This window comes from Podarcis pityusensis (assembly GCF_964106645.2).
Source record: "Podarcis pityusensis genome assembly, chromosome: 9".
NCBI lineage: Eukaryota > Metazoa > Chordata > Lepidosauria > Squamata > Lacertidae > Podarcis > Podarcis pityusensis.
Window position 1 is genome coordinate 22,245,676 of NC_138034.1, and position 19,152 is coordinate 22,264,827.

The window sequence follows — 19,152 nt, forward strand, 5'->3', positions numbered from 1 at the left end:
TGAAACCCCGTATAGACGAGGAATTGGACCGACTCGTAGAGCAAGGAGTGCTGGAGCCGGTGCCTAATGCTCCCTGGGAAACCCCAATCGTCACACCCGTCAAGCCTAATGGTTCGGTCCGCATCTGCGCAGACTACAAATGTACCATAAACAAGGCCCTCACGGCCCACGCATACCCAGTGCCAGTGGTCAGCCATGTCCTTGCCACCCTGGCTGGGTCGAAAATTTTTGGCAAGCTGGACTTGGCCCAAGCATATCAACAGCTGCCAGTAGATGAGGCCACAGCAGAGGCACAGACGATTGTGACGCACAGAGGAGCGTTCAGGGTAAAGCGGCTGCAATTCGGTGTCAGCGTGGCACCAGGCATATTCCAGAATATAATGGACTCTCTCCTTAAAGGGATTCCTGGCGTCACCCCCTTCTTCGATGATGTGTTGATTGCCGGCCCCACACCAGAGGAGTTTGAGGACCGCCTCCGCACCGTTCTGCACCGTTTCCAGACGGCGGGTCTCAAGGTGAAGCGGGAAAAATGTCTACTAGGAGTGCCTCAGGTGGACTTTCTGGGATTTATGGTGGACGCAGAAGGGGTCCACCCGACTGGGGACAAGGTACGGGCCATTTGTGATGCCCCAGCGCCCAAGAGCAAGACTGAACTTCAGGCCTTCTTGGGACTATTGAACTTTTACCATTCCTTCCTTCCCCACAAGGCGGCGGTAGCGGAGCCCCTACACAGACTCCTGGACAAGCGGGCCCCTTGGGTGTGGGGCCAGCGCCAGGAGGCCGCATTCCAGGCAGTCAAGGACTTGCTTGTCTCAAACTCGGTCTTGGCACACTTCGACGAGAGGCTGCCAGTGGTGCTAGCATGCGACGCCTCACCCTATGGCATTGGAGCTGTCCTGGGGCACCAACTCCCGGATGGAAGAGAGGTACCGGTGGCGTACTTTTCCCAGACACTCAACACAATCGAGCGGAACTACTCGCAAATCGACAAGGAGGGTCTGGCAATCGTAAAGGGAGTAAAAAAATTCCATGATTTCTTGTACGGGCGGCCCTTCACCGTGGTGACTGACCACAAGCCGTTGCTTGGCTTGTTTGCCCCCGAAAAGCAGACCCCCCAAGTGCTGTCTCCTCGCGTCCTCAGGTGGTCAATTTTCCTTGCCAGCTACCAGTATGCACTGATTCACCGACCTGGGAAGGCGATGGGCCATGCGGACGCCCTCAGCAGGCTACCACTACCGGAAACAGGCCCTGACCCAGCACCTGCACAAGAGGTTATGAGCCTGGAGCTGCTTCCCGACCGCCCCATTCAGGCACAAGAAGTTGCACACCATTCCAAGAAAGATAGGGTCATCTCCCGGGTCCTGGACTGGGTGTGGAGGGGATGGCCCAGCAGCAGCCCCGGGCCAGAATTCGCCGGCTACACAACCCGCAAACATGAACTGTCGGCCCACAAGGGGTGCCTGTTATGGGGAAGCAGAGTCGTTGTTCCCCAGCCCCTCTGCAAAAGGGTCCTCACAGCCCTACACGAGACACATCCAGGGGTAGTAAGAATGAAGGCCCTTGCCAGGAGTTATGTGTGGTGACCGGGGATCGATGGAGAGATAGAGGCCTGGGTCAAACACTGCCAGGCCTGCCAAGAATCCCGCCCAGACCCCCCAAGGGCCCCAGTCCAGTCCTGGGAGTCCGCCCGAGCACCATGGTCACGCCTGCATGTGGATTTCGCTGGCCCCTTTCAGGGGAAAACATTCTTCATAGTGGTGGACTCCTACACCAAATGGCTGGAAGTCGCACTGGTACCGTCCACTTCCACGTCCGCAGCCATCCGGGTACTACGCAGGCTGTTTGCAACCCACGGGCTCCCTGACACTCTCGTCTCAGACAACGGGACTGCATTTACGTCAGGAGAATTCCAAACCTTCACAGCGCAGAACGCCATCCGCCACATCCGTTCGGCGCCGTTCCACCCTGCCACCAATGGCCAAGCAGAACGCATGGTGCGGACCACCAAGGACACCCTTCGCCGCATGACGCAAGGGGACTGGGAGTACCGCCTTGCCACATTCCTTCTAGCACAGCACAGCACCCCCAGCTCAACGACTGGCCGGAGCCCCGCTGAACTACTAATGGGTCGGCGCCTTGCAATCAGATTGGACCGCCTTCACCCCGATAGAGCTCAGGATGAGGTAGTGGTGGGGGAAGGCAGGAACCCCCGGACCTTCGAGGCCCAGGACCCAGTGTACGCAAAGAATTTTGGGGCAGGCCCAGCATGGGTACCCGCCACAATCACCAGGGTCACTGGCCCCGTGTCGTACGAGGTGCTAACGGATGGGGGGCAATGCTGGCGCCGCCACTGCGACCAGATACGGCGACGATTCCCGGGAGAAAACCAGGAGGAGGACAGGTCAGAGGAGTCCCAAGGGAACAGCGGGGCAGTGAGGCCCATAGAGCAGGAGGGGCCAGCAGGAGAGGCAGAATCAGTAAATACAGAGAGGACCCGTGAGGCCGAAAGGACACCGGAACCAGAACCACGACTGAGCGAGCCGGTTGCACCAGACCAAACAGCCGCATCACAGCCAGCATCCTTGGAACACGAGCCAGAACCCGGAGCCCGGACCAGGGAACACCCCAGGCCACAACGCACACGTAGGCCGCCGGCATACCTTGAGGACTATGAATGCGACCTCCCGGGCAGGACTGGAACTTAGAGGGGAGGGGTGTTATGTACTGAGTTGAATAGGATCCAAACTGTAGCAGTCTGATTGGTCCTAGAACAATAGGATCCAAAAGGCAGCAGTCTGATTGGTCCTAGAACAATAGGATTCAGAATGCAGCAGTCTGATTGGTCCTAGAACAATGCAGCAGTATGATTGGTTGGCAGGAACCACCCAATCCTGCTCCAGATAGAAGTGAATCCACAACCTGATTGGCTTACAGTAGAATTCCAGAATTAGCCAATCATGTGCAGCCCATTGTGTAAATAATGTATATAAAGCAGATACTGTGAGGGGACAATTATTCATTCCTCCTCACCACTATGAGCTGAATAAAGAGCATGAAATCACTTTGCGACTCTGAGTATATTTCAAAAACACAACGAAGCATTCAAACATTAAAAACTTCCCTAAACAGGACTGCCTTCAAATGTCTTCTGAAAGTCAGATAGTTGTTTATTTCCTTGACATCTGGTGGGAGGGCATTCCACAGGATGGGTCCACTACTGAGAAGGCCCTCAGAGCTGGACCTCAGTGTCTGGGCTGAATGATGGGAGTGGAGAAGCTCCTTCAGGTATACTGAAGAGAATGCATCCCAGAGGTTGAGTTAGTATTCATGGGCCCCTTGGATTCAATGTGGACATTCCACTTTAAGGTTGACTGAGGTTATAGACATTCAGATAGGTGCAGCCTATTTTACAGCCCCACAGACCAAATAAACAGGGCACTGTGGAAGCCTTCTTTGAGACAAGTCAGTGATTCAATGCCAGGGGTTATTAGAAATTCATTTTCGGCTCTGACACGGTGACTTGCCGTGCTGGGATAAAGGCCATTATGAAAAGCCCTACTGTTCTCGAGATGTGTACTTTGATTCCTGGCATTATCGAGCAGGCATGAAGTAGCAACAATGACTGGCCAGAGGATAAGACATCAGCTCTCTTTCGCTAGGGAAAAATATATTGGAAGAAATGTGTTTCTTAATCTCAAAAAAAAAATCTTTTAACTACTGTATGCTACAAGGAAGAAGAGGCATAAGCAATGAATTAAAGCCTGCATGGACCCAGAGAGATTTCACACAGACACAAACGCTTGCACATTCTGCCTAATGACCATCCCTAGGGTGTGGCAATTCCCATTCTCTAATTAAAACTGATAAAAGTCTAATATTTAATTGTAGTCAACTTAATGGCTGAGCAAAATTTTTAATAATTAAGGGCACACTTGCTCTCTTTATATTTTAGGCTATTTTGGTCTGTCTGTTATTGTAATAGGAAGAAGGGGGGAAATGCTAAATATAGCTTTTACTTCTGACAATGAGTGGTAGCTTTTGTTCACTGAATTGCAAGTGATTTCACACTTTCTTCAATATCTCAACATGCAGCTGACGTTGAAGTCTGGCTATGTGCAAATTTAAACCGCTCAAAGTGTGCTTTGCATGAATAAGACCAAAAGTTCAGTCTCCAGCATTTCCAGGTAGGGCAGGTGCGGGAGATTTTGAAAAAGACAGAGGAGCTCAAGAGCACTTCTCTGCCTTCACTTCTGCCCTGCTGAAAAGAACTTAAAAGGACATTGGATCAGGATTTCCCAAACTTGGGTCTCCAACTGTTTTTGGACTATGGCTCCCACCATCCCTGACCACTGGTTCTGCTAGCTAGGGATGATGGGAACTGTAGTCCGAAATCAGATGAAGAACCAAGTTTGGGAAACCCAGGATTAGATGGTGAACTCTCTCTCTCTCTCTCTCTCTCTCTCTCTCTCTCACACACACACACACACACCCTTAGGGTTGCTCTTCATTATTAATCCTTCCTAGTCCTACTGCCTGAGGTCTTTCCACTGGAGATGCCACTGACTGAACCTTCAGATTTATGCAGAAAAAGCATGAGCTCCTCCACTGAGTTCTGGTCTGTCTAGGGCAGACATAGGGAATGTTTGGCCCTGCAGATGTTCCTGAACTACAACTCCCATCATCCCTGGCTCTTGAGCTGGTGGAAGTTGTAGTTTAGCAAAATCTGCATGCCCAGAGGTTCCCCACTCTTGCTCTAGAGGAAAGCAGAATATTTCATATTTCACTTCGGGATCTCCTATGCCTTAACAGATTCCAGATTTATGTCAGCCAGTAGGAGCGAGGCCCATCCAGATCCTCTTAATTCTTTATGTTTCTGACCCTTCCCTCAGGTTGATACGCTCTTCTTTCTGCAGACTTAGCATGGCCTTTGATTTGCACCTCAACAGCCTGAGAGGCATGTGTTCCTTCTCTTACAGCTTAAGGTAATTAAGTTTGTGAGGTCAATATGGCATGCATGACGGATTCTAAAGAGCTACTAGTAAATCAGTTGGAAGGGTCTACATACACACCTTTCAAGTCATTGTTTACACTTCCTGCCGGGAAATCAGATCTCCGTCAGTGCTGTATAATCTTGGATGGTTTTAATAGACCCTGGAGGAGGGGGGAGAATATGGTCTCTTGGCAAAGAAATAAGACTCTTTTCCTACTCCCAGTGGCTTTTCTAAGAAATATAAATCTTCTGTTTGCAAGCAGGAGAATCTCTCCTTTCAAAAAGGCACGTTTGGGTTTGGTATGGCAGCACAGGAAAATGCTCAGTGCTAATTCTACCATGGGTAATCACTTGCTTATTGACCTTATGCAAGGATCTGTACTAAGCTTACTCTTCCTCCTTGAAACTGTGAGCAGGAGAAATGACCAGATTATTCAGATTAGATCTCTTTATCCTCCCATCCCCTTTTTAGTCATCTCTCATATTGACCCATCACTGCTCTCTGTAATGGCTTTCAGTAACCACTGCCCTATACTCAAGTTCCGTCTGAAAATAACACTACCTGTCTTTAATGCTATGCAAACTATTGAGTAGGATCCAACATATTGCATCAAATAGATACTGACTCTGTTCCACATACGAGACTAACTTAAGATTTCCAGAGCTCAGAAAATAACGGCCCTTACCTGTATGGACTCTGCAGACACATTCTCCCAATTGCGTGGTGTTTGTTAACTTCAGTCTACACCTTGTGGACATTTATATATCAGGTAAAAAGGTAAACGGACCCCTGACCATTAGGTCCAGTCGTGGCCGACTCTGGGGTTGCGGCGCTCATCTCGCTTTATTGGCCGAGGGAGCTGGCATACAGCTTCCGGGTCATGTGGCCAGCATGACCAAGCCGCATGAACCAGAGCAGTGCATGGAAACACTGTTCACCTTCCCGCCGGAGTGGTACCTATTTATTTACTTGCACTTTGACGTGCTTTCGAACTGCTAGGTAGGCAGGAGCAGGGACCAAGCAACGGGAGCTCACCCCGACGCAGGGATTCGAACCGCCGACCTTCTGATCGGCAAGCCCTAGGCTCTGTGGTTTAACCCACAGCGCCACCTGCATCCATATATCAGGTGGTTATTGCATATATCCCTTTCCAGAGTGACAATTCCCAGAGTTTTCTGGGAAGAGGGATTTATTGTCAAACCACTCAAAGAACTGTAGCTCTGTGATGGGGATACGGGTCTCCTAATAACTCTCAGCAACCTTAAAGAACTACAGCTCCCAAGATTCATTGGGGGAAGCCTTGACTGTTTGTAGTGGTATGATACTGCTTTAAATGTATAGTGCAGATGGGAGCTTACAGTATTTTGGCCAACAAGTGCTTGAGAGAAACAGTATAAAAGGCAGCTCTGAGTTTTTAACAGTGTGATGGTCTTTTCTATACCCCTACTGGTAAAGGGGAATTCATAAATCTGTTTTCTTTAGAGCAGTGTTACTGTTTCCTTTGTGTAAATGTTACTATGCAGAAACTTTGAACTTAAGGCTTCTCCTTTCTATGTGCTAAAATGTTTAGAGCTGGATTCTGATGTGTCTTTGCTTTTGGAATTGCTTCCTAGTTTCCATATTTGCTAGTGTACGTGCCACCAGGCGTTTAGCTATTTATATGCCATCTTTACATTTAAAAAAAAAATGCTTAAGGGAGCTAACAAATATGTGCTTCTAAATATGCACCTATAAAACCTGAACAACGTACTAGAGAAGCCGTGGCCTTAAAATACAGCATACACGCTGAGCCTGACTATGCACATGCCTTGAGGAATGAAACACACAAAATATGAATAGGTGAGCACTAGACTTATTAAAAGAACAAACAAACAAACAAAAAGCCAAACAGCAACTCTAAAGTTCGTCCAGAAACAAGAAAGGCTTTACATACATCCTGAATGCCTGCAAGTTAGGAACAGAGTCTAGGGAGAGAATAGAGTTCCACAAAATTGGGGCGATTACATGTGTTTAAAATGTATGTGTGTGTTGTGGGGGGTGGGTGGGCTATGGCTTTGTTGTTTTTGTTTTAACTACTTATTTGTGCTTTTATCTTGCGTTTTTATCTTGCGAACCGCCCTGAGATCTTTTGATGAAAGGCAGTATATAAATATAAATACAGTGGTACCTCGGGTTACAGACGCTTCAGGTTACAAACGCTTCAGGGTACAGACTCCGCTAACCCAGAAATAGTACCTCGGGTTAAGAACTTTGCTTCAGGATGAGAACAGAAATTGTGCGGCTGCAGCAGGAGGCCCCATTAACTAAAGTGGTACCTCAGGTTAAGAACAATTTCAGGTTAAGAACAGATCTCCAGAACGAATTAGGGTAAGTTCTTAACCCGAGGTACCACTGTATAGCAACAGCAGCAACAGTAACAACGGGCAACACTCTTAATGGCAAATTGTGCATTGCCCTCAAAACTCACAGCTTTTTATTTTTATAATGAAAAGAACCTTCAAGAGGTTACAGTTTTTTGAGAAAAGGAACAGCAGTGGACATAGTAGGATGCCATTCAGTGCTTTTGCAGCCAACTACTGGGTTTTGTTTTTGCTCAATATTGCCCTCAAAAGTGATTTCCTGCCATCTACCAGGGAAGGACTGGACAAACTTTATGAGGAAGTAATCGGATCACGACAATGGAGTGACACCTACTACCATCCTCTCCCTAGACCCTCCCCTTTCTTCCATCCAGAGCATAAAACCAAATTGAGGGTGTCCCTGCCCTGTGTATCAGACCAGTGAAAACTTGGGGCAGCCTCATGGTTGTCATGGAGGCTATGAAGTCCTGAGCTGGAGCCCTGCAGGCAACCTAGAACCTATTGTTCTGGGTTCCTTCCACACTGCACTCAAGTCCAGGGTTGGACTTTGGTAATATTTCATAATATGGCACCATAACCCAGCACACACAGGCTGGTGGGCCCAGCAGATGAGCAGTCAGGAACCAGTCCATGGGAAGGGTGGGAGCGAGGAACAAGGTATAAATAGACTGCCCTAGGTTCAATCCCTTGAATACACAGGTATGGCTGAGAAAGATTCCTGTTTAAACTCTAGACTCAAGGGTCTACAGAGCCACTGGCAGTCTGTGTAGGTGATACTGAGCTGGATAGACTAATGGTCTGACTTGGTATAGAATAGCTTCCTATGCCATAACTGACCATGATGGGCAACTTCTGACTTCAAGCCAACTTACGAACCTTGAATTTTATTAACATTTTAAAAAATACGCCTGCTCTGCATTTTCATCATAAGTCCTTCTGCCTTAAGGACCCCGAGCTTCAATATAAATAACAGTTCTGCAGGCTAAAGCTTGACATCAATATACCGGTACTACGCAGTGACAAATCTGAACTCTTAAGTTTGCTTGTAAAGTGATACGACTGGAAAAGATGTAACCTGCAAACTAAAAAAAAAAAACTTACAAGATGGAGTTGACACAGTAAGCTTAGAACATGTTTTATGTGTTCCTTTTGGCAAACATATGTCAGAGTATATATTCTGACTTTTTAATAACTTCTTATTGATGTGCCTGAGACAGAAACTTGTCCAGATATTTATTACACTGCGTACATAAATAGTACCATAATAAATTAATCTCATACTTTCTCGCTAAAGACAAAAACTGCAAAGACGAGTGAGAAGGGCTCAAATTCTGCTTAATGGGTGTCAGTCTTTCATCACTGTGCTTGCCTTCAAATCACCATTTCTAATTGTGATGTTGGTGTGACGTATTTTGGAGCTCTTAGTAAAGTATGTTGTCCTTCCTTTTGTAAGCCTGCTTCATTGTCACTATGTACATAATAGTAGAAAGTCTCACATTATGACATTTCCATCATGCATTTTAGTGCAGCCTTCCTAAATCTGGTTCCCTCCAGAATTTTTGGAGCACTAGCCATCATGGGCATTGGTCTGAAATGATAGGAACCAGAGCCGGCCTGTCCATGAGGCAGCTTGAGGCAACTACCTCAGGTGATGGAATCCAAGGGGCACCACTGTTGCTGCCAGACAAGCGGCTGCAGTGGCTTCCTGGTTCCAGCAAGATCTTGCAAGGCCTTGCATGACCTTCACAAGACCCCAGTAAGTGAGGACCAGGGAAATCAGAAACCAAGAAGAGAGGAACTTTAATAAAGAATGGGGAAAATTTACAATGTACTTAAGAGAATGCTGTAAACAACTAAAACTTTGGCAGGATTTGAGTAATGCTTGTAATGTACTAAAAACTAAGGTAAAAATGGTCTATTTAAGAAAAATAGAGGAAAATATGTGAGGCAGTTGAAAAAGATTGAAAATGGTAACCATGGAAGGTTGGAGGGGAGTCTAAAGATTTAGGGAATCCTAAATGTTGATGATGATGTTTTATGGGACATGTAATCCAGAACATCTGGAGGGCACCAGATTGGGGAAACCTGTTTTAATGTCCATAATGCGTAACTCTATTTACAGTTATTTTCTCATGGACAGATGGTTGGGCAATGCCTGCCCCTCTGTTTGAAATCATTTCAGAGACCATGAGAATTAGTGTTTACTCTGATGAAGTATCACTTTTTCCTTCTGAGGGACACTTCCCACAAACACCTCCTCACACAAAAATGGCATGGTAAACAGTGCACTACCGGTGACTGGGGGAGGGCAGGGTGTGGAAACAGGGTTTGCTCTCTGCATGGTGTTATTGGCTCTTGATTGGTGTATTTTCTGCTCTCCATTTGGATCAATGTGGGGAAGTCTTGATCTCGTTCAGTCCCTGTTTGTGTTTACAGGCAAAATATAGTGCTTCTCAATCCTTCTCTCTGAATGAACTTGTTTCTGCTTTGCTTCAAGACTGAGCCTCTGGTTCAGCAGTAGGAACATTCTGCTGTAAATGTTAATTATGTTGTGGTTCCCATTTCTACTGTGTAGGCACAGCCGCAAAGCAGCCCACTGTGGCGTCTCTTGTGTGCTCATTTTAAGGAACAAGTGGGTGTTGGGGAAATTTCAAGGAGATGGGAAGCTCTTGTATTTTTTATACAAAAATGAAACAATGGAAAGAGGTGGTCAGTGAGTAAGAAAGGGTAACAGGAGGGGATTTATGGAGCTGGCAAAACAGAAGCCAATGCCCACATCCCTTAGCATAGGTGCCAGCCAACTCCCTGGGGCCCTGGGTGCCTGAGCACCCACAGCCCCGGGCACCCATGGTTGTGGGGCCAAGTTGGCACTCCTGTCCCTTAGGGATGGATCATGTATTCTTTCAGTGTGTAGGATGCACACATGGCAGGGTGCCATCACTGCTTGTAACAACTTTTGGAAACGGGGACAAGAGATCCTGACTTTAGACATTTATTTATTATGTGTCTAGGGCAGCCGTTTACCAGCTCCATCTGGTACGCAGGCTGAGACCCTACCTGCCTGCGGACTGTCTCTCCAGAGTGGTGCATGCTCTAGTTATCTCTTGCTTGGACTACTGCAATGCGCCCTACGTGGAGCTACCTTTGAAGGTGACCCGGAAACTACAACTAATCCAGAATGTGGCAGCTAGACTAGTGACTGGGAGTGGCCGCCGAGACCACATAACTCCGGTCTTCCAAGACCTACATTGGCTTTCAGTACATTTCCGAGCACAATTCAAAGTGTTGGTACTGACCTTTAAAGCCCTAAACGGCCTCGGTCCAGTATACCTGAAGGAGCGTCTCCACCCCCATCGTTCTGCCCGGACACTGAGGTCCAGCTCTGAGGGCCTTCTGGCGGTTCCCTCACTGTGAGAAGCCAAGTTACAGGGAACCAGGCAGAGGGCCTTCTTGGTAGTGTCACCCGCCCCGTGGAACGCCCTCCCACCAGATGTCAAAGAGAAGAACAACTACCAGATTTTTAGAAGACATCTGAAGGCAGCCCTCTTTAGGGAAGCTTTTTAATGTTTAACAGACTACTGTATTTTAATACTTTGTTGGAAGCTGCCCAGAGTGGCTGGGGAAACCCAGCCTGATGGGCGGGGTATAAATAATAAATTCTATTCTATTATTCTATTCTATTCTATTCTATTCTATCCTATTCTATTGCCTTTATAGCTCACCTTTCCTCCAAGGTGCTCAAGGCAAACATGGTTCCCCCCTCCATACTTTGCTCACAAGAACCCTGTGAGGCAAGTTAGGCTGAGAGTTGGTGATTCATACAAGGTCACCCTGTGAGCTTCATGGATGAATGGAGATGTAAACCTTGGTTTCCCTGGTCTGACACCCTTAACCACTACACCATGCTGTGTCTTGTGGGTGCATCTCAAGCACCAGAACAGCTTTATGGCCCCATCTTCGAATTCTTTAGATTTATATCAGCAGCATCTCCACAAATGCTGGCATTACTTACACCAGGCCAATGTGTTGGCACTGGTTGAGACAGAAGAATCAATCCGCTTGTAGTCTATGACACTTTCACACGTTTTCTCCCACAAGTCCATTTCAATTTATTTCTGTTTCAATGTGTTTTTAAAAATCTGCATGAAAATTCACATTTCTAAAACTGTTTTCTCTCAAAATAAGTATTTGTCAATGTATTTTCTCACTTCTAAAACTATTAGAGAGAGAGCTGGATACAGCTGGGAAGTACAAGAGATAGATAATTAAGTTCTGTTCTATTAACACATTAGCCTAGCAGGCATAGAACATGATCAGTTCATATCAGTATTCACAAAGATTGAATTCTTCAAGCATCCCTACTTATGAATTGTTGTTGTTTTGCCCGTTGTCTTTATGCAGGAACTTTTCTTTTCTTTTAACCTGCTAGCTTTATGTAACTATTCCCCACCCATTCTTCAAGTTGCAATAGAAAATTCATAACAGCAGTATTCGCCTATGATTAATGCTGTGACGAAACTAGCCACGCAAGGGGGCATGTTCCAATTACCATAGTGAGTGTGCTTTATTGAGTTATTGGTTTAAAATTATTTCCTCTGTCCTGCCGATTCCCCCAGAGGCTACAAAGGAGCAGCAGCCTTTCCTATAATTGGCCAACTGGGCCAGGTGATGCTTATGCCTATTTCCTCCAGAGGAAATAAGCTTAATGAATGAAAAACTCATTTGACTACAAAGAATTCGGTTGTCCATCATGATAAAAAGAAAGAAAATGACTAATCCCAAATGGAAACTTCCATGATTACCCATAATACCTTAGATACTATTAACAAATCACAAATCTGCCTCATATTCTTGACCCAGGAATTGCAGCAAGGCACACACTCAGGAATTCCCAATTCAATGCAAGCCAAAGTGTGCACACTTTAGGTTCAATCCTAAAATGACAGTCATTTCAGATGGTTGTGACCAAAATGACAGCCATTTCAGCTGGTTGTGACCAAAATCAATATAATATTATACAGTTAAATCAGTTTTTAAAAATAAAAAAGGAAAGCAGGGAGAGCTGGAAAATCATTGTTTTTCAGTTTCCAATTACTTCAGAACTCTATTTAATAATAATAATAATAATAATAATAATAATAATAATAATAATAATAACAACATCAAAACCATAGCTGCAGCCACAGAACTGGCATTAGGGAAATGTACTGTAAATCAGTGTGGGGAAACTGATACAATAATTTACAGCATAATCATTCATATACATGAAGTTGGGCGATCTGGAGAAATCATTGTTTTTCAGTTTTCCTGTAATATACAAATTAGATAGATAGATAGATAGCCTGTGGAACTCACTGAAAATAGACACCAGCAGTGGTGAAACAGAACTGGTGGGTTAGGAAGATGTAAGAGTCATGTAAAGGGATGTTTGATCCACTCCGGGGGCGGGGGGATGTGTTTGCTGTCTTGAGTGGATCAGCATGGAGTCACATTTTTCAACCCTTATCTGATTATCCTTTGCTTCAGACATAGCCAAAGAAATCTTTTTATTATTATTTTTAATTTCTCTTGCAAGCTTGAGCTCATCATGAGCTTTAGCCCACCTGACCTTCACCCTGCAACTGTTGGCTACTTGTGTATACGCCTCCTTTGTGATTCCGCCTCAATTTTTTGCTCCGGGTGGAAGAAAGGGTGGTCTAGGGAAAGGATGGGAGTGGTTGTCATGATCAGACATCTGCTTTGCCCCTGTCTTCACAGCTGAGCAGTTCAGCCTTCTCTCTGTCACCCAATAGCATTTCTCTGTCTTCTCCATACAGCTGATCTATCCCTTGCTTGTTCTTCCTCTTGACTGGGGAAATCTGAATTTACGGTGGGGGGGGGGGGAGCAGCATAAGAGCTGATTGGGAGGGAGTGCCCTGTGCACAGCACTACTGAAACAGGAGCACAAAACATCTTCAGATGCAGATTAAACTTGGGTGTAGACAAAACCTAATTCTGCCTATGATAAGCATAGCCTCTTCAGTTAAAAGGGCCTTGTCTGGTTCTGCAAGAGAAAACATCTACTGGGATCTTGGGCTGGATTCCTCTGGGTCAAAGGTAGCAACAAAGCACCCTCAAGTCAGATAAGTGCTGGCAACATGGACTCTTCAAATGCTGGATTTTCTGGGGTCAGTGGAGACATCTGGGTCAGGAGGGACCTTGGGGTCATGACAGAAGCCATGGCTTCCTTGTCTCCTGATTCAGCCCAAATGTAAAGGCTTACGCAAAATCTCCATATTCTGAGCTGATAGCCTTACTCCTGCAGAAACTGAAAAAGAGTTTGAAGAAGAGTTTGGATTTGATATCCCGCTTTATCAGTACCCTAAGGAGTCTCAAAAGTCGCCACCTTGAAGGAGAAAGTACAATATCATTTCTAAAGAGACATGACCTTTTTCAGATCAGATTGTATTGAGTTGCTCTCTTCTCTGTAGTGAAATTAAGAGATGAAGCAGTTTCCTATTTTGCCAAAGTTCACACGGAGAACAATTGTTATAGCAAGCTTAAGAAACAGATTATAGTAGTCATAATACTTCTGGACAAAGAAGGTTTGTGCTTCTGTTACTGCCTCGCTTCTCTCTGTCCAGGCCAATTTATTCAACCTTGAAAGAGTGCTGAGATGTGCATTGCCGGCATGCACACTTCCAGTCATGCTTTTTCAATATATATGAACAGTTTGTAAAACACTTTGCAAATCAGCAGCTGAGACTGTCTCCCTTCCTTGTGCAGGAAGAGAACTGACACTGAGGCAATTGATTCCTGACCTCCCTCCTGCAGGAACAGAACTGGAATTGGGGCAATTAATTCCTTACCCCTACTTACCAGGAAGAAAAAAAAGGAGGGGATTGAAATCTACAAGGAGAACTTTCAGCTAACATGGCATGGAAGCTTTGCTGAATGACTCGTGAGAAAACAAAAAAGAAGGATCTTGTCCATTGGAAAGGGAAGCTTTGTTGGACAACAACAGTTGTAGCTGGTTTCCTGGGGGGAAGTATATATATTTTGAGATAACACCCAAATATATGGGTCCCCCCCTTTTGGGTGTGTTGAGGGCACTTCCCATGGGCAATTTATTGTGGGTAGGCTTGCTAGAGATTGGAGCACCCAAGTGTGTGAGAGACACTTAACCTGGCTTCCAATGAGAGGTGGAATGCTAAAGAGCGGTGCCTGTGGTGAAAACACAAATGTAGATCAGGAACAAATATTTGCTGTGTAACTGGTGGACATTTTGTGATTTTGCTGTTTTATATCATTTTGGCTGATCTATTGTATTGTTGTTGCATCTTTCTTTTGTATTAATATACTAAGCACCACCTGATGAGCCTGTCAGCCAAAAAGCGATGTACAGTGGTACCTCAGGTTACATACGCTTCAGGTTACAGACTCCGCTAACACAGAAATAGTACCTCAGGTTTAGAACTTTGCTTCAGGATGAGAACAGAAATCGCGCGGCAGCAGCAGGAGGCCCGATTAGCTAAAGTGGTGCTTCAGGTTAAGAACAGTTTCAGGTTAAGAACGGACCTCTGGAATGAATTAAGTACTTAACCCGAGGTACCACTGTATAAACAAACTGTAAGGTAATGCCATATAACGTAACATAATACTGCCCTTTTCAAGCTGGCACCCTCAAGATGTTTCAGACTACAATTTCCATCACCGTGCTGGCGTTTTAGTACAAAAGATCCAGAGAGCATCAGCTACAATATTACGATGTTGTGTGGAACCTTCATTTTAACTCCCTGCCACCTAATTGAGATAAGGAAAGGCCCTTAGTGTCTTGAAAGAGCTCTAATGTGGAAGCAAAGCTAGTGGAAGCCAGTTCAGGTTAAGCTGTGAGCCTGGCATTGCTATTTTTCTAGGGAAAAAAGAGGTGCTGGAACTTAACCATGAAAAAGAAAGTGTGGTTCAGGAGCTTATAATATTTGCTGGAACTCACCCTTATTATCTTATAATGGCAATGGCACGCACCTGAGAGGTGCCAGAACTGAGTTCCAGCAAGTTCCAGGTGGAAAAAAGCCCTGGAGTCAGGTATGGTTTTTAGCCTCAAAGAAACAAAGAATCTTGTCGCATCTTTAATATACAGTGGTGCCTCGCAAGACGAAATTAATTCATTCTGCGAGTTTTTTCATCTTGCGAGTTTTTTCGTCTTGCAAAGCACGGTTTCCATTTTTTCAAAAAAATCTTCAAAAACCTCAAAAAAGGCTACCACACCGCGTGCTATGAGTTGCTCCTCGAAGTCAAGTCGCAACTGCAAGCAATGCACCCTGTATTACTGTAACGGTTTTAAGAAAAAGGAAACAAACTTGCAAGACATGTTTCCGTCTTGCGAAGCAAGCCCATAGGGAAATTCGTCTCGCGAAGCAACTCAAAAAACCAAAAACTCTTTCGTCTTGCGAGGCATTCATCTTGCGAGGCATTCGTCTTGCGAGGTACCACTGTATCTGTTTGTGCAGGGTTTTTAAAAAAATAACTTCTTCCTTTTCAGCATCTAAACATTTTTTTCTGTCAGAAACATCTTCTGCAGGGAAGTGCTCCTTTATGTAATACTCTACTTCCTGCCCCCACACCACTGGGGAGGGAAAGAAAAGAATGGTGCTTTTGTTGTCGAATGAAATGTATTATCAACAAATGAACACAAATATTATAAGCTCCTGAACCACATTTTCATGTTGAGGGAGGAAGGTTAGAGGGAAAAGGTTCTTCAGAGTTCAGTCCACCAAACTGGAGCGAGAGGCCTTATATCTCGTGCACAGGAGGGGTGCCCCATAATCTATCATGCTGTTTGCTGGAAGGATATTTATACCAGCACTTGGCTTTACAATCCAGGGTTTGTGTGAGCGAGTCAGATGGCCTGTTACAAATTGTGACTTCTCTGTACCATTCTGTTTCAAAGAGGCAGTGACAGAGAGAATGCAGCTAGCAATCTGGGCACTTGGACTTTGGAGGGAAAAGAGAAGACAATGAAGTCCTTATTATCAGTCCCCCATCTTGCAAATGCAGTTAAAAACAGGCAGAATACACCTCTTAGAGCGAATTGCTGTGCCTGTGGGGCAAACTTTCACAGATACTTTGCCATCCATCTTGAACTCTTTGACTCCATTACACACAGACCCTAAAAAAAGGATCTTCCTTCTGTTAATAGGCATGGCCTCCAAATCAGTATATGATCATTAGGTTTCTTTCAAGGTTTGGCCCTGTGACCCTTATTTAAATTATATTAAATGGTCAGAATACAGGGTGGGGTTGGGTGGAGGGTATATTTATTCCTGACTTTGTTCAGACACAAGACAATGGTAACTGTGTTGTCCTGGCGGTTGCTGTTTTGTAAACATCCATACTCTAAACAGAATATTCCCTGATTTTCGAGTAATCCAAAACTGATGTCCACTTTGAAAACATACTATTCGCTTTGGCTATGCCAGAGTTAAAAGTGACTGCTAGGAAGACTGGAAGTCTCCAAAAATTGATAATGAGGGGGAAATAGAGATCTTATGGAGAAATGCAGTCTGATGGGGATCAGAATGCATACAAGGAAGGTGTGTGTAGAATCATCTAGACAAAAGTCTTGAGAGTGCACAGTTGCAAACATACACAGATACACAACAAAGCATGGAAGCTAGAAGGCTTAATAGTTGCCTTCCAGAACATAGCTGCTGCTACAGAACAAATGATACAGAACAAATATTATACAACACTTGCAAACATGCTGCTTCTGCAAATTGAAGCAGTAGAGCAGGCCTATGTGAAGCAAGAACACCACCATCCATGATCATTGGCTGTGGTTGACCAGGTTTGAAGTCCAAGTTTAAACAGTTATAAAAGGAGGCCTTAATACCTGGGGGAGGGTCAACTTTTAAACTGCTAATTCTGGGTATGAACTGAATATTGCTGGTTCTAATTATAATAATAATAACGAACTTCTCATGTCAGTTCATAGGAACCAACTTTTAGGGATCAAGGGGGCTTCACTCCCCCCCCCCAAAAAAATATTGAGGGGTGATGGACATTGCCATTCAAATGGTGTGTGTGCACCACATTATGTGATTGATTATGCAGGGCAGAGCTTACCTGGGGGCCCCAATATTTTATAGAAGTTGGTACCCCTGTTTCAGTTCCTTGAACTGCTTGGTGTCTGCTTGTATGGCACCTTGGAAATGGACCTCCATCATTTGGGTGGCAGTTGCTGAGACTTACAGTGGACTGCCTTCACTTCCATTTTTTAGCCAACACCAACATCCTTCCTGGATCAGACCAGGACCCTGTTTTCTAGAGAGACCAACCAGATGCCTATGGGAAGCCCAGAAACAGGAGAGAAGGGCCATTAGCCCTCTCCTGCTGTTAATCCCCAGCAGGATGAGTGGTCATTTCCCCCAGGAGTCCTCGTCCAGCTTGGTATAGTGAACAAGATTCTACACATGCACTGTCAATGCACTTTGCTGTGCTCTGCTGAACCCACCCTGGGTCCATTCAAAACCTGGCAGTGTTCATACGTCTCATCTTCGTGCTAGGCAGTTGCCAGCAAGCAGCTGTGAAAAGGCGGCATCTGCATTCACTGGAACTCAAGAGAATGCACTCAAACTATGGCTCCCAGGGCACTGTGTAAATAATGTGTGTGTGAGAGACACCCTGTCATCATGTATCCACCAACATTACAGTGGTACCTTGGGTTACATACGCTTCAGGTTACAGACTCCGCTAACCCAGAAATATTACCTCGGGTTAAGAACTTTGCTTAAGGGTGAGAACAGAAATTGTGCTCTGGCGGCACAGCGGCAGCAGGAGGCCCCATTAGCTAAAGTGGTGCTTCAGGTTAAGAACAATTTCAGGTTAAGAACGGACCTCCGGAACGAATTAAGTATTTAACCCGAGGTACCACCGTACAAGCTGGAAGAAAAGAAGAGTCTTTCTTTTCTCAACACTTGCTGAGAAAGCTTGTTAGCCAATTCTGAATCAAGCCAAGTGGAGTTTGCCCATCACTAAATGGAAATTGGTTTCAAGAACACTGCAAATGCTATGGACAACTTTGCAGAGTCAACAATTTGGGAAGTGTAAAAATAAAATAAAAGATTGACATTGTGATTCCCGATTTAAACAAATTGTGGGGCAGCATCAGAATGGATAAAGTGACAGCACCAAAATAACAGCATCAGAATGGATAAAGCTTGCTTTACATGCCTGTGTTGAAGGGGAGGTGTGTCTCCTTGCTCTTTACATGTCAGATTAGTACTGGCAAATCCTTAAAAGCTGAGTTATGCTGAAAGTATGCGGAGCAGGGAAAAGGTTGCCTTATGAATCAGATCCAGGTTCCTCACTGCAGAAGTTCCACTATGATTCAGAAGTGGATGTGTACAGCAAGGAACCAATAGGTAACGTGGAGTAAATTTCCACAGCATAGGAGTGGTTGGCTGAGAGGCTGACTGGGTGGGGCTGAAGGTACAACATGCCACTGCGAATTGAAGTGAGACACGCTGCAAAAATGCAGGTCTGTATCTTATACCTCTGAACCTGTACAAAAGGCAAACTAAATTTCCATGCAGAGGTTTTGTTGTTGTTGTTTCCAGCTCCTCCTAATCAAGCCAAGCATTGGGTGACAAGATTAGATGATTTCCCCAGAGGAGAACTCCAAGGATAGCTATAGCAGAGGTGGGGAAACTTTTTACGATACGATACGATATCTTTTCGGCCCAAAGGGCCACGTTGCCTTCTGAGCAGCCTTCAGAGGGCCACACGCCAGCAGTGGGCATGACCAGAGGCAAAAGTGGGTG

At 45.3% G+C, this 19,152-nt stretch overlaps 1 protein-coding gene across 6 annotated transcripts in view; it reads left to right on the forward strand.

The window, feature by feature from the left end:
- The window catches only part of DLC1 (DLC1 Rho GTPase activating protein), a 254,741-nt gene that overhangs the window by 183,347 nt on the left and 52,242 nt on the right, over nt 1–19,152 (forward strand). The gene's annotated exons all lie outside the window — the stretch shown is intronic.